Source organism: Tenrec ecaudatus, chromosome 1, assembly GCF_050624435.1.
Source record: "Tenrec ecaudatus isolate mTenEca1 chromosome 1, mTenEca1.hap1, whole genome shotgun sequence".
Lineage (NCBI taxonomy): Eukaryota > Metazoa > Chordata > Mammalia > Afrosoricida > Tenrecidae > Tenrec > Tenrec ecaudatus.
In genome coordinates this window covers 192,557,921-192,570,289 of record NC_134530.1, presented here as the reverse complement: position 1 = coordinate 192,570,289, position 12,369 = coordinate 192,557,921, and the positions used below count along the sequence as shown (strand labels likewise).

At 45.7% G+C, this 12,369-nt stretch overlaps 1 protein-coding gene across 3 annotated transcripts in view; it reads right to left on the bottom strand.

The window, feature by feature from the left end:
• Window positions 1-12,130, bottom strand: part of FAM20B (FAM20B glycosaminoglycan xylosylkinase) — a 43,920-nt gene extending 31,790 nt beyond the window's left edge. Inside the window, exon 1 of one of the 3 annotated variants that reach the window (XM_075527900.1) lies at window positions 11,977-12,130. The gene's annotated coding sequence lies outside the window, so the exon portion shown is untranslated. The remainder of the gene's footprint in view (window positions 1-11,976) is intronic. The other 2 variants (XM_075527885.1, XM_075527890.1) reach the window with 2 other exon arrangements.
• Window positions 12,131-12,369: the final 239 nt, after the last annotated feature.

Here is a 12,369-nt window from a genome sequence, read left to right as displayed (position 1 = left end):
CCAAAATGTGGCATGAACTCCCTAATTGGAATGCTGGGAGACCTTAGTACGAAAATTTTCCTACTGAATTTTGGTTCTGCTCTCAGCTCTATAAGTCAAATGGGGCTTACTTTGGAGGATCAGGTTCTTTCACTTTATATGTACGTAACGCACAGTCACTTTACATGTGTGATAGTTTTAATGTCAAATTTAGGACTGCAAACTTGCTTTGGGAGAAGGAGAGATGCCAAAGGAATAAAGTGAGAATGAAGTCAGTCTGGTAATTAAGAATCTGTATTTGAACAAACAGATAAAACACAAGGCGTTCTGGCGGAGTAGTGAGTTACCCATTAGGCAAATGTATAACAACAAGGTTAGCAGTTTGAAACTACCAGCTGCTCCATCGGAGAAAGATGAGGCTTTTACTCCTGTAAAGAATTAGTCTCAGAAGCCTACAGGGGCAGTTCTACGTTGACTACAAAGTTGTTATGAGTCAGAATTTAAGACACAGTATGATGTCAATGTCCATGGCTACTGAAGGACAGAATACCCGGCCCCAGAGGAACTGCCCCCTAGAGGCTCCAGAGATTCCACACCCCAGTAATAGCAGTGTTTTCTGATCAAGGCCTCGGAATAGCAATGTCCCTCTGATCAAGCGTTAACTTCCCACTTCTACTTCTTAGGTTACAGACTGTCCTCTATGGCTTTGCTTCTGCGTCTGGTCCCTCAGCAGGGGTGGCCAGGATACAGGATCCTGCTCTCCACATAGGTCTCTCATCATTCAGATGGCTGCTAGACATGATGGAGAAAGGAAAAACCCCAATCTTTTCTCAAAGCAACTAAAACCCTAAGTTTTAGATGTATGTTTCCAATTCAGTGGTCAAACCAAGGCTTGCCACACAAAAGAAATATCATCTGTCTTGTGAGTGTAAGTACCATATAGTAAATGTTCAGTGTGAATATTTCACTTCACACAGATCTATTAAAGGTATTTATGGGAAGGGAAGAGGATGATTTATTAAGTTACTGTAGTGAAACCAATGAGAGCCTGGAAACAACAGCCAGGCCTCACACATTTTCCACCTTTCCAGCCTTACCACTGCCCTATCCTTCCCAGGGGAAACTATTCGGGTTTTCCATCTCTTACTCAGGTGGTGGCTTTCTTACTTTAATGTCGTATTTAGTAATCATGTTTACCCATACATTCTCCCTGTCTTACCAAATATGGAATACAAGGGCTCTTTCATTAAAGGCCTTCCTTGGTAACTGTTAGTTCCAGCAAACCTCTGAAGGGATAGTGAGTCTAAGAAGAACCAAATTTAAGGAAGAGTTTTGGGTTGATTGTCTGAAAAGAGGGCCACTTCCTTCAATTGAGAGGGAGCACGTTTGTCCCTACTCTGAGCCTTGTATGAACCCAAAGAATTCTATGGAAGTAGGCACACACTAGTTCAGGGCCTATCCGCTAAGAGACCTGGGATCCAGTCATCATGTAAAGTAGCTTGGCTAGCCTACTGAATAGAGAGGCCTGCATGGAGAGTGGGTCCAGCCAGTCCCTGTTATCCTGGCCACCCTGGCTGACATAAAGCCTTAGAAGACACTTCTGTCCAGCTAAACATACCCACATGTGAGAGGCCAGCCTGTACCAAGTAGGCAGAAGTGCCAGCCAGCTGAACCCTGGTGACCTACATATTGATGAGAATTAACAAATCCCTGTCTTAAGGTGCTAAAGAAATTTTTACTATTTACCCTTTTCAAAATCCCTCATCTTTTACTATCATCCACAGTAGCAACCTTGAAAAAAACTCAACATTCGCCCATCTATTTTAACCCTGTCGACTATTTAGGGATATTACAAAAAATCAGGGGGAATGGATATTTATGGAAATCAACTGCGTGATGAACACCAATTTTCTCAGGGAAGAGGAAAACATTAAATTAACTATTAAAAAATAAATAGAGATGGTCTCCAAAGATTGTTAGGTCATGTCTGTCAATGATTCTTACTGCCTTCCACAGAGCAATAAACCCATTGTGAAAGTTATCCACTGCTTCCATTTCTTTTCTACCACCACTGTAGACATCCAGGAGGGCACATGATTGAGGTCTCTGAAAGGGAACACAAGAAGAAACAGATTCCCAACTGGTCTGACTTGCTGCATGCTTTAGAGCCCTGCTCAGGTGAATGTAGGGCGACTGAGACACACACACACACACACACACACACACACACACACACACAGAGCCCAGCTTCTAAAGCCTAAGCTCTGTACTTCAGCAAGAACAGAAACAGATGCCAAAATCATGTTCAGGTGCAAAACAAAATAGGTAAGCACATTCCTCCCCTGAGCTGAGCCCTACATACTGCTCATTTGTTTTTGTTTTTTTTTTAAACTGGGATTGACATTATTATAGTGTGCCACATGATTCCATTTCCTGCCCCCTAAAAAATGCACGCAGTCCTTCCTGATGGTTAGTGGCAGTGAAGAGAAGCAAAACCACGAGCATCCAGAGGGCTTTCCACTAACTATAGTGCACTTCCATCCAGGAAGTCAAAAGCCCCAGTACAGGATGGCACCAAGCACTTATTACCTGAAATAAATCCCAAGTAAGGCACCTGGCGCAAACCAGCCACTCCCGCTCCACCTCCTGCCACCTACCACCCACTGTGACAACACATCATCCTCAGCTTCAGCCAGAAAGAAAACTCAGTGCCAAGTGTCACCATTAGTCAGCATCAATGTATTCGTCTACTCCTTGCTTATTCTTCACTTAAGAACGAGCTTCTTAATTCACCTTATTTTCAATTTAAGTAAGCTCTTCAACTGGGCTCACAATACAAAGGACTGAATGCTGTCCTTACCACCTACTGTGGAAGTAGGGAATGTCATTTAACCCTGTGGCCTCAGTGTCCTCACGTGAAACATGGAGACAAGAGCACTAGTACTTGTCTCCCCGTCAAGAATGAATGGCCTGACTGCATGCACTGTGTGCTAGGATGAGCGCTCACATGTCCCACAGTAATTGCTCAGCGTTAATCAGTCTTACCTTCTCATAAACCTACAGGTGACCTAAAAGAGCAGAAAGAATGATCGAGAAAATAATCCTGACTGGAGTCAACAACCCACAATTTTGCCCTCTGTTATATAAACAGGGATTGTACATATAGGTTGCACTGCTCAGAGTTGAACAGTAATTAGTTTCTTGTGTTCATAAACTAAACGCTTTTCTAAGTGTGAGGAATAGACATGATGGTAAGGAAAGACATTTTTAGATTGGGCAGAAGACTGGGAGTCTGTCATTCAACTGACCAACCTGTTCCTCTTCTTGGTGACACTCAACTCTACCACGTTCAATGGATCTGAAACAGACGGGAGGTGTGAACTTGTGCGTCAGGGAAAGGTTGAAATAGAATACTCTGCAGCAACTTGGAGAAGGAGCTCTGTGCTTTAAAGACAACAGCCTCCCATGTCTCCAAATACACACAGAAGCCTGAAGACTACGTAACTCAGAGTTGTTGCTATAGAAAATGTGATTCCACAGTCCAAACTGGTCCCAGCATTAGGTTTTCCTCGCCATTTTCACTTCCATTTAAACATTTATTCATATCTGTATATTGAGAATTCTGTCCATAAAATCCTTTAAGAGGCCCCATAAGAAGGACACCCACCAAAATAACTTCAGGCATTAATGAAGCATTACGTGAGCCTTTCTTCCTGGGTAAGAGAGTAAAGATGGGATCAGTAATAAAGTGTTTGTCCCCTTCAAAGAAAATGCAGTTCCTTAAATGGCACCCTGTCCCATTTAAGCCTGAATTTTGGGAACCTTCTAACCCTCTTCCTTGAAAAAGAAAAAACACATGTAGCTCATACTGCCAGTGAGACTTACTCTAAAAAACCAACCCAGGCAGTGTTCACTGATCTAGAAACTGTGGAACAGCCTCAGAATTGCATCCTGCTCTAAATGGGCCAGGTACGACAGAGCTGCCTAAGTTCTAGGCATTTCATTGCTCAATCGTCAATACATAACTACCACTTAAGACTGCATTATCGAATGTACTTCTGTGTCGTGAAGAAATAGGCAACTCTAATATTTTCCTTCAGATCTCATACACTTTCCATCTTTATTGTTCAGTTCAGTACAGCTCTTCAAAACATAGATAAACTTTTTGCTACAAAATCACTTCATATTTTTAACCTTATAAGGGGGTGCCCCCCAAAATATGGAAATTTTCTTCAATGCTATGTATTTAATTTTGTTTTTACAAAACCACCTTATTACTTTAAAAGTACTCTCCATAACACTTACTACATTTGTCAAATCTGCAATTCCATTTTTGGAAACACTTTTCAAACTCATCTGTTTGGATAGCTGAGAGCATTGCCCTTATTTTTTTAATTCACATCTTCTACGTTGTCAAATCAGTCCTTTCAGTCCCTCTTCATTCATGGAAACAAAAAGAAGCCCCACAGAACGAGGTCAGGTAAAGAGCATGGGGTGAGAGGCATTTTTGTCCAAAAATGGCACATGGAGTTGGTTATGTGAGCAGGTACATTGTCATGGTGGCAAAGCCAGTCACCCGTCTGCCACAAATCAGGCCTTTTTTGTCACACACTGTTACAAAATCTTTTCAGAACCTCTAACTAGAAAGCTTGATTAACAGTCTGACCTGGTGGAATAAACTCCAAATGCACTAGGAGTAGACATTTTTATCCATTCGTCTTGTTGTTTTGGGGGGTGGCTCCCTCAAATGTTCTAGAGTACATTAAGCTGCATAGGCCACACAAGATGTCTTTCAGAAACAGTAAAACCCCAAATAGGAATGTGCTCAAAATCTGCCTGAGTGGTCACTTTGGAAATACAAGTATTTCCATCCATCCATTCTTGGCACGTCTGTCTCCTCGACTGTACCGTGAATTCTCTGAGTACTGGACACCACGCTTCACTCTCTCTGGATTTCCAAGTAATTGAGCACAGTGCACGGCATGTGAGAGGCTCTCAATAAACACTTGGATAAAAGGCTATGGAGTAACAGAGAAACATTTTTACATTTATAAGAATGTATTCTGATAGGGCCAATGGCCCCAGAAGATAGAGGGGGAAGAAGAGGTGGGGAGAAGGGTGTGGTGAGCGGACGGTGCCATGGAGAAGGGAATAACTAGGGAAGCGGAACCAGAACCTAGGCGAGGTTAGAGATCCTGTGAGTATTAAAATAACACCAAGCTAGTGGAGAGGAAGCACTAAGAGGTGGGAGAAGGGGAAAAGTGATGGTGGGGCAGGTGGAGGCAAAAGGAAACAGAAGCAAGCTCTAGGAAGCAAAGGTATGGATAGAGAGATTAACAGAGGTGTGCACTTATGCAAATACATTAATCCATAATAATAGTGGTATAGGCCTATGTACATGTATTTATAAGGCAATACACTGAAGGAGCAGACGGGCCTTGGACCTCGGCTCATATCTTTCCTCAATACAAGAACACTTTGTTCTAACATAAGCATATGTGGTGAGACAGAGGATGGTGCCCGGCTATTACAAAATATATACTGTCTGGGATCTTAAAGGCTTGAAGTTAAATAAGCGGCCACCCAACAGTGAAGCAACAAGCCCACACGGAAGAAGCACACCAGCTAGTTCAATCGTAAGGTGTCAAGACTGGGCAATGGGCATCAAAAGATTCACAACAAACAGTAAACAAACAAAAATGCATTGGTAAGAATGGAGGGGGGTTGGAGCGGAGACCCAAAGCCCATCTATGACAAAGGAGCATCCCCCAACAGAAGGATCGCAGGGAAGGGTGAGCTAATCAGGGTGCAGTAGAGCACTAATGGGTCACGCAATATACCTCTGTTTCCTGGAGGCCTCCTCAACCCCCAACCCCACTATCATGACCTCAGTGCCACCCCAATCTAGACTAGACGGGAGCATGTACATAGGTACAGGCAAGAGATAAAACTCACAACACATGGAACCCAGGAGCAGGAATGGGAATAGAGATAGCAAAAGGGTAGCGGGAAGGTGGGGAGAAGTGGGGAGGGAGGGGGGTACCGATCGCAATGAATATCACATAACCACACACCCCAAGCCAGGGAAAAGAACAAGAGAAACCAGAGGGGAAGCAAGATGGCAGTCGGAGTAATATTTGAAAATAATTAACAATCTACAATCTATCAGGGGGACCACAAAGGTTGGTGGGGGGTGGCGTGGATGGAGGGAGGGTAGGGAGGGGAAAAAAGGAGGAGCTGATTCTAAGGGCTCAATGGGAAGTAAATGTCCAGAAAAGAATGATGGAATATATGTACAAATATGTTGGATACAAGTGATGTATGGTTTGTAACAAAAGTTGTAAGAGCCCATAATAAAATGACTTAAAAAAAAGATGTATTCTGAACTGTCAGCTCTGTGGTCTAAAGATGGAGCATGTCACTGACATGGGGAAAATTAGTCTTTTAACAGCCTTTTAACAGCGCAGAAATTTCCAACATGTTTACAATTCTAAGCATTCAATTAAAAATTTCTGCTTTCTGTATACCCTGCTTCCACCTTCCAAGGCTTTTGCTGTTGCTAATTGGTTCCTGGTGGTGGCTGGAATGGAGAACAAGTAACAGTCTAGAAATGGCAAGGGGAAGGAATGGAGATGGCTCAAGACACTGCTCAGAAGACACAAGACAGGGCTGAGACCAGACCTTCAAGTACGACAGGCAATGCTTTCTGAATCGAGAACCAATACTGGCACTTCCATATTATTTTCTTTTGCTATAGAAAGAACTACCAAAACACAAGTGCACCTATACAGAATGTAAGGAGCTCTGGTGGTATAATGGGCTACAAATTGGGCTGCTAACCTCAAGGTCAGCAGTTCAAATACACCAGTCACTCTGAGGGGGAAAAAAAGGCGGCTTTCTGCGCCCATAAAGATTTAGTCTTGGAAACTCATAGGACAATTCTACTCTGACCTACAGGGTGACTTAGGAGTCAGAATCGATCCGATGGCAGTGAGAGTCTTTTAACACAGAAATAAGTTCACTATCCAAAGCAAGCATGAGAAACAAGAACTGAATTAAAAAGGTCTGTGGGCAGCCAAAATAGTGATTACACAATTCACATACTGACAGACTAGGCCTATTTAGCTGTTTTACATCGATTTCAGGAAGCAGTTATTTGGATTCCTACTCCACAAAAGATCCGAAGCTGCAAATTTACAAGAGGGCAGCAGGGGTACTAACAGCAGCAAAAGTGCAGCTTTCTCGTCCTGACAAGGCTAGCTAGATGGGGTGGTGCTAAAGCAGAAAGTCAGCATTTGCGAGCTCGGAATGCTAGATACTTTGTACTTGGTTTCATCCTCTTTACATACTCATCTTTTCATATTATTGAATAAATGGATTTTATTACATTATGTACCCAAAGTAGCACCCTCTCCTGAAGGTTGTTACCTGGCCAGAAAATGGAGACCCCCCACAAGCACCCACCAAAGCATAATCTGCCTCTTCTGCATCAGCCTCTGCCCAACCTCTGCTGATTGGACTTTCTCAGACTGGAGTGATGGGTGCACTCAAAGTTCTTCGAGTCCAGAGCTAGACACGGCTTTTGTTTTTGATAAGGAAGTCAAAAATCAAAAGGGAGATCCTCGCATCATATTCCCTTCTAGGCAACTCAGGCAGTTGTGTTGACAATGTGAGCTGGCCAGAAGCTGGTGCCAAAAGTAAAGGCTTTCTGCACTGCAGCCCAGGTTAGGTTGTCCACGAGAACAAAACATGCAGCGGCAGCTCAGGGCAAGAGGTGCAGGTGGGCGGATGTGAAGGAGAAACTGCTAGAGAAGAACCTCACCCCATAGCCAAGGCTTTTGAGTTGATTCTGATGCACAGAGACGCCATAGGACAGAAGGACTGCCCCACAGGGTTTCCCAGGCTGTCACCTTGACCAGACCAGACTGCTCAAACTCGCTCATCTTGCTTAAACTGCAGACCTTTTGGAAGTTGAGTGCTTACCTACTGTACCACCTTAAGAAGTACCTTGTGGAGAGATAATTCTCTGATATCTGACCTCCTCCTGTGAGGGACAAGAAGGACAGTCACTGTCAATGCTAAGGTCCAACCCTTAGCAAGAGCTCTAGAGTCTTCTATGAATGCTAGCACCAGACTTCCAATTCCTTGGTTCAGCTGGTCTGGCCAGAGCAGGAGCAAGTTTCTGAAGCGGCACACCTCACTGCACACACCGTGGGCTGCTCTCAGGCCTGCTGGTGGGTCAGGCTCCAGCTTAACCACACATTCGGATCTTGGGCAGCTCCTACAAGAAATGGTCTTTCCATATATTCGACTCAACAGATTTCCAAAAGGAATCAGAAACACACTTTTGTGCATTTTGTTTTGACCAAGAGGAACTATAAATATAAACACTTCAACATTCCCCCTTCCTGCATCCATCCACTCATTCAAGGAACAAGTATCTCCTGCACACCTGCTATGTGGCAGGTATTATTAGGTGGTGAAAGGGAAGTGTGCCTGTCATCTTAGTCCCACAGGGTGACCTGACTTCCACCTTCAGAAGACTTGCTCTTTTTGTTGGTTGCAAGCACGGCTACACAACACAAAGCGCACCTGCTTCAACTGAGGAACTGCAGCAATCACCAGGAGACAATGACCGTGGGTAGCTAGTCTTAAAAGTTATCCAAAACTGAAGGATCTGGTTTCCGGGTCTATACCACTGAATGACAGGCCCCAAATTGTGGAAAGATGAAAGGAAACAAATTTCATTTAGGAATTCAAAACTCAGTAAAGAGGAGGAAGCTTTGAGACCCTAAGGAAGAGCGGAAATCAAGAGAATTTCAAGAAATTATCAACTCAACCAACATAAAATAAGTACTGATGTAAAGGACCATGAAAAATAAAGATGAATGGCAATACCGGGAGGGTGGGGTGGAAAGGAGGAACCGATTACAAGGATCTACATATAACCTCCTCCCTGAGGGATGGACAACATTAAAGTGGATGAAGGGAGACGTCACACAGTGTAAGATATGACAAAGTAACAATTTATAAATTATCAAGGGTTCATGAGAGGGAGGGAGAAAAATGAGCAGCTGATGCCAAGGGCTTCAGTAGAGAGTGAATGTTTTGAGAATGATGAGGGCAACGAATGTACAAATGTGTTTTACACAATTGATGTATGTATGGATTGTGATAAGAGTTGTATGATCAGATATGTCCCTCTCCTGGATCTGCAGATTCAATCTGATCGGCGCACATGGGAGCAGATGAAGGGGGAGTAGGAGAGTGGAGCACATCCTGGCCCACCAGGCCATGAGGACAATGACCCCAATTAGAACAGCCAGTCCACAGAGGGCAACAAGGCCAGTCCCACTATGAGACATGATGTCCCTCACTGATCCATGGCCCTGCGGGGGACAGCACCAGAGACACAGTGTGGGAATTGCGCCCAACCTGATCCCACCACACCAAGGCAAAGCACTAGGGGGGCGGGGTACAGAAGAACAGCAAGGGAATGGAGCGGCAAGGTCCCCATGAAATGCTAAAGGTGGACTTTGGGGCCAGGGCGTGGTGCCCCAACAGACTGGACTGGAAAAGACTTCTAAAGGCCAACAAACGATCCTTGAACTAACAACAAAAAAAGAGTTGTATGAACCCCCAATAATATGATTAAAAAAATAAAGATGATAAAAATGGTGATTTTGTTTGCTCCCTAGTCAAAGTATCCAGGAAAATAAAGCAATGTCGTTGTCTGCAAGTTTTCAATCTTTAACCAAAATCTAAAGATGTACCTACTAGTGCTAAAGAACCAAACAGCACAAATTAGTGTCATGCATTGACTTGCCAGAGGGAAAGCTGTGGGAAAATACCAAGATTTCTTGGTCATTTTTTACCTCCACCATTTCTATCACTGCACTTTATTCATTCAGTAGTGAGGCTGAGAGTCTGACTTGCTGGTACCTTTTCTAGTCTCCTTTGGGCTGCACTTTCACAGGTGGAAGGGTCTCCTGGAGACCCTATTATATGGTTCTAGGGCCCAAAGCCCAACATCTTTACAAAATTCAGAAAAGTTATTTCTGGAAAATATTAAATATAACTAGAAAAATAATTAGCACCTTTAGCACCTACACCCCAGTTTCTCAAACACATATCCTGATAACAATCACAGGAGTATAAGGCAAAAGGTACAGCTACAAAAATCATAGAAAACATTATTAAACAAAAATAGTAAACTGGAAAACTATCATTTCTTGATAACAGTCCGCATCAATGTCTACGCACTCCTGAAGCAAGGGCTGCCATCTGTCTTAGTGCTTTCTCATGAGAGGATCTAAACCCTTCCGGATTTTAAACCATGCTGTATTCATCTTGCTTGGATCCACCATCAATGCTCATGGAAGCAGCAGTCAAGAGATCAAATGACACATATCAGTAGGCAAATCTGACCACAACCTCTTTAAATTGTTGAAAAGCAAGGAGGTTACTTTGAGGATTAAGGTACATCTGATTCAAGCCATGGTATTTTCAATCGCCTCATATGCATGTGAACGTTGGACATTGAATAAATAAGGAAGATCAATGAAAAGCTGATGTACACGTACTATGATGTTGGCAAATAATGAAAGTATTTCAATATTTGAAATACTTGGACTGCCAAAAACAAACAAACAAATCTGTCTTGGAATAAGTACAGTCAAAATGTTCTTAGAAGGAAGAATGCTGAGGGCCCTTGTCTGCAGCCATCCACTGACTACAGACATACATGTTTTGTTTATACATTTATACAGACATATTTGTACATTAAACCTGTGTATGCATGATCTAGAAGCCTAGCAGCAGTATTTTTAACATATGTGCATATATATGAGATTACAGAGCTGCTTAACACAAAGCTCCTGCATAAATTCAAAAAATGTTTATAAAACACAAGCACACAAAAGTCTCTAACTCAACTAAAAAAAACTAACAAACCCTGGTTAACTTATACATGGGTTTACGAGATACAGACAGGCATAGTTAATAAAGCTATATTAATTTTATCCAACTATAGATTTCTAAAGTCTAATAATTTAAAAGCTAAACGATTCCACACTTCAACCCCTTTTTTAGGTAAGAAGTCAAACTTGAGAAGGAAACTGGCTAGGTAGGAGGGTAGGAATGAGACTACTCTGTAACTAGCAATATCAAGCCATCTCTCATTCCCTATGAACTTACTTCCTGCCCACCCAAACGGTGCCATGGCCTTTTAGTAATGCTCCCTTCAACGTCCTTCTACTTCCCTCTCCACCTGGAGACTTGCAGGTAACAGAAGTCTGACTAGAATGAATCTAATGCGTGTCTCTATCAGCCTCCTCAATCAGAGGCGCGGCTTGACAACTGCTCCCGTTCATCATTAAAGGCAACGCTTCAGTTTGCTTGGCATCACACCCGGAAATGAAATCCCAAGCACAACCCACTGTGGACTACCCTATCATTTCCTTAAGTTGTGCAGACTGCCAGCGCCGGGCGCACGACCCCCGGACACGGCCGGGCCCGGGACGGACGCCCCTGCCTCCGGGGCACTGGTGCTCCTCCACCACGCGGAGGGCCCGACCGAAACCCAGGGGGCGCGTTCCTCCCCGGTCCGCCGCAGCGGGCACTCCGGGCTAAGCGGCTCCGCGGACCGCGCCCAGGCTAGTGACTAGAAGGACCCTGGGTGACCCCGCGGCGTCCCCAGGTAAGGCCCGCACCTCCGGCGGGCCGGGGAGATGGCAGACGCGGCCGTGTCCTCTCAGCCTCGACCTGCGATCTCCGGCCGGTGCCCGCGGCAGTGACGGGCCCCAGCTCCGGAGCTGCCCGCGGCCGCCGGGGAACCGCTCCCCGCACGGGTGTCCGGCTCCTCAGGGAGGCGCCCCGCCCCCAGGCAGCCCCTGCCCGGCGCGCGCCCCACACCCTGCCCCGCGTGCCCGCCCGCACTTTCCCGCCGTCGGACTGGGACGGGGGTCGCCCGCCCGCCCCCGCCCTCACGCCGCTCACCTGCCGGGCCCTAGGCTCGCTCCATGGCCGCGGTGCGGCGCGGCCCCGGCCGCCTCCGGGGAGGGGCAGCCCCACGCCGCGCTCACCGCCCCCAGCCGCCGCCGCCACTGCGGCTCCCGCCCACCCCCGGCCCGGCCATTCCCCGGCCGCCTCTCCTCGCGCACCGCCGGCCGTCGCACGCCCACCCCCGCCTCCGCAGCCCCCGACTGTTGGTACCGTCCTCGCGTAACGCCTTTCCCGCGACCAATCCCAGGGCTCCCTCGGCGCGGCCCCGGCCCCGCCCTCCGGTGGGCGGGCCCAGCGTACGCGCTCCGGACGGCCCTCTTTAACCCTTCCCGGCCCGGGCTGGGCCCACTGGTCAGCGCCAGCTCACCTGCTCTGCACCTCTTCCTA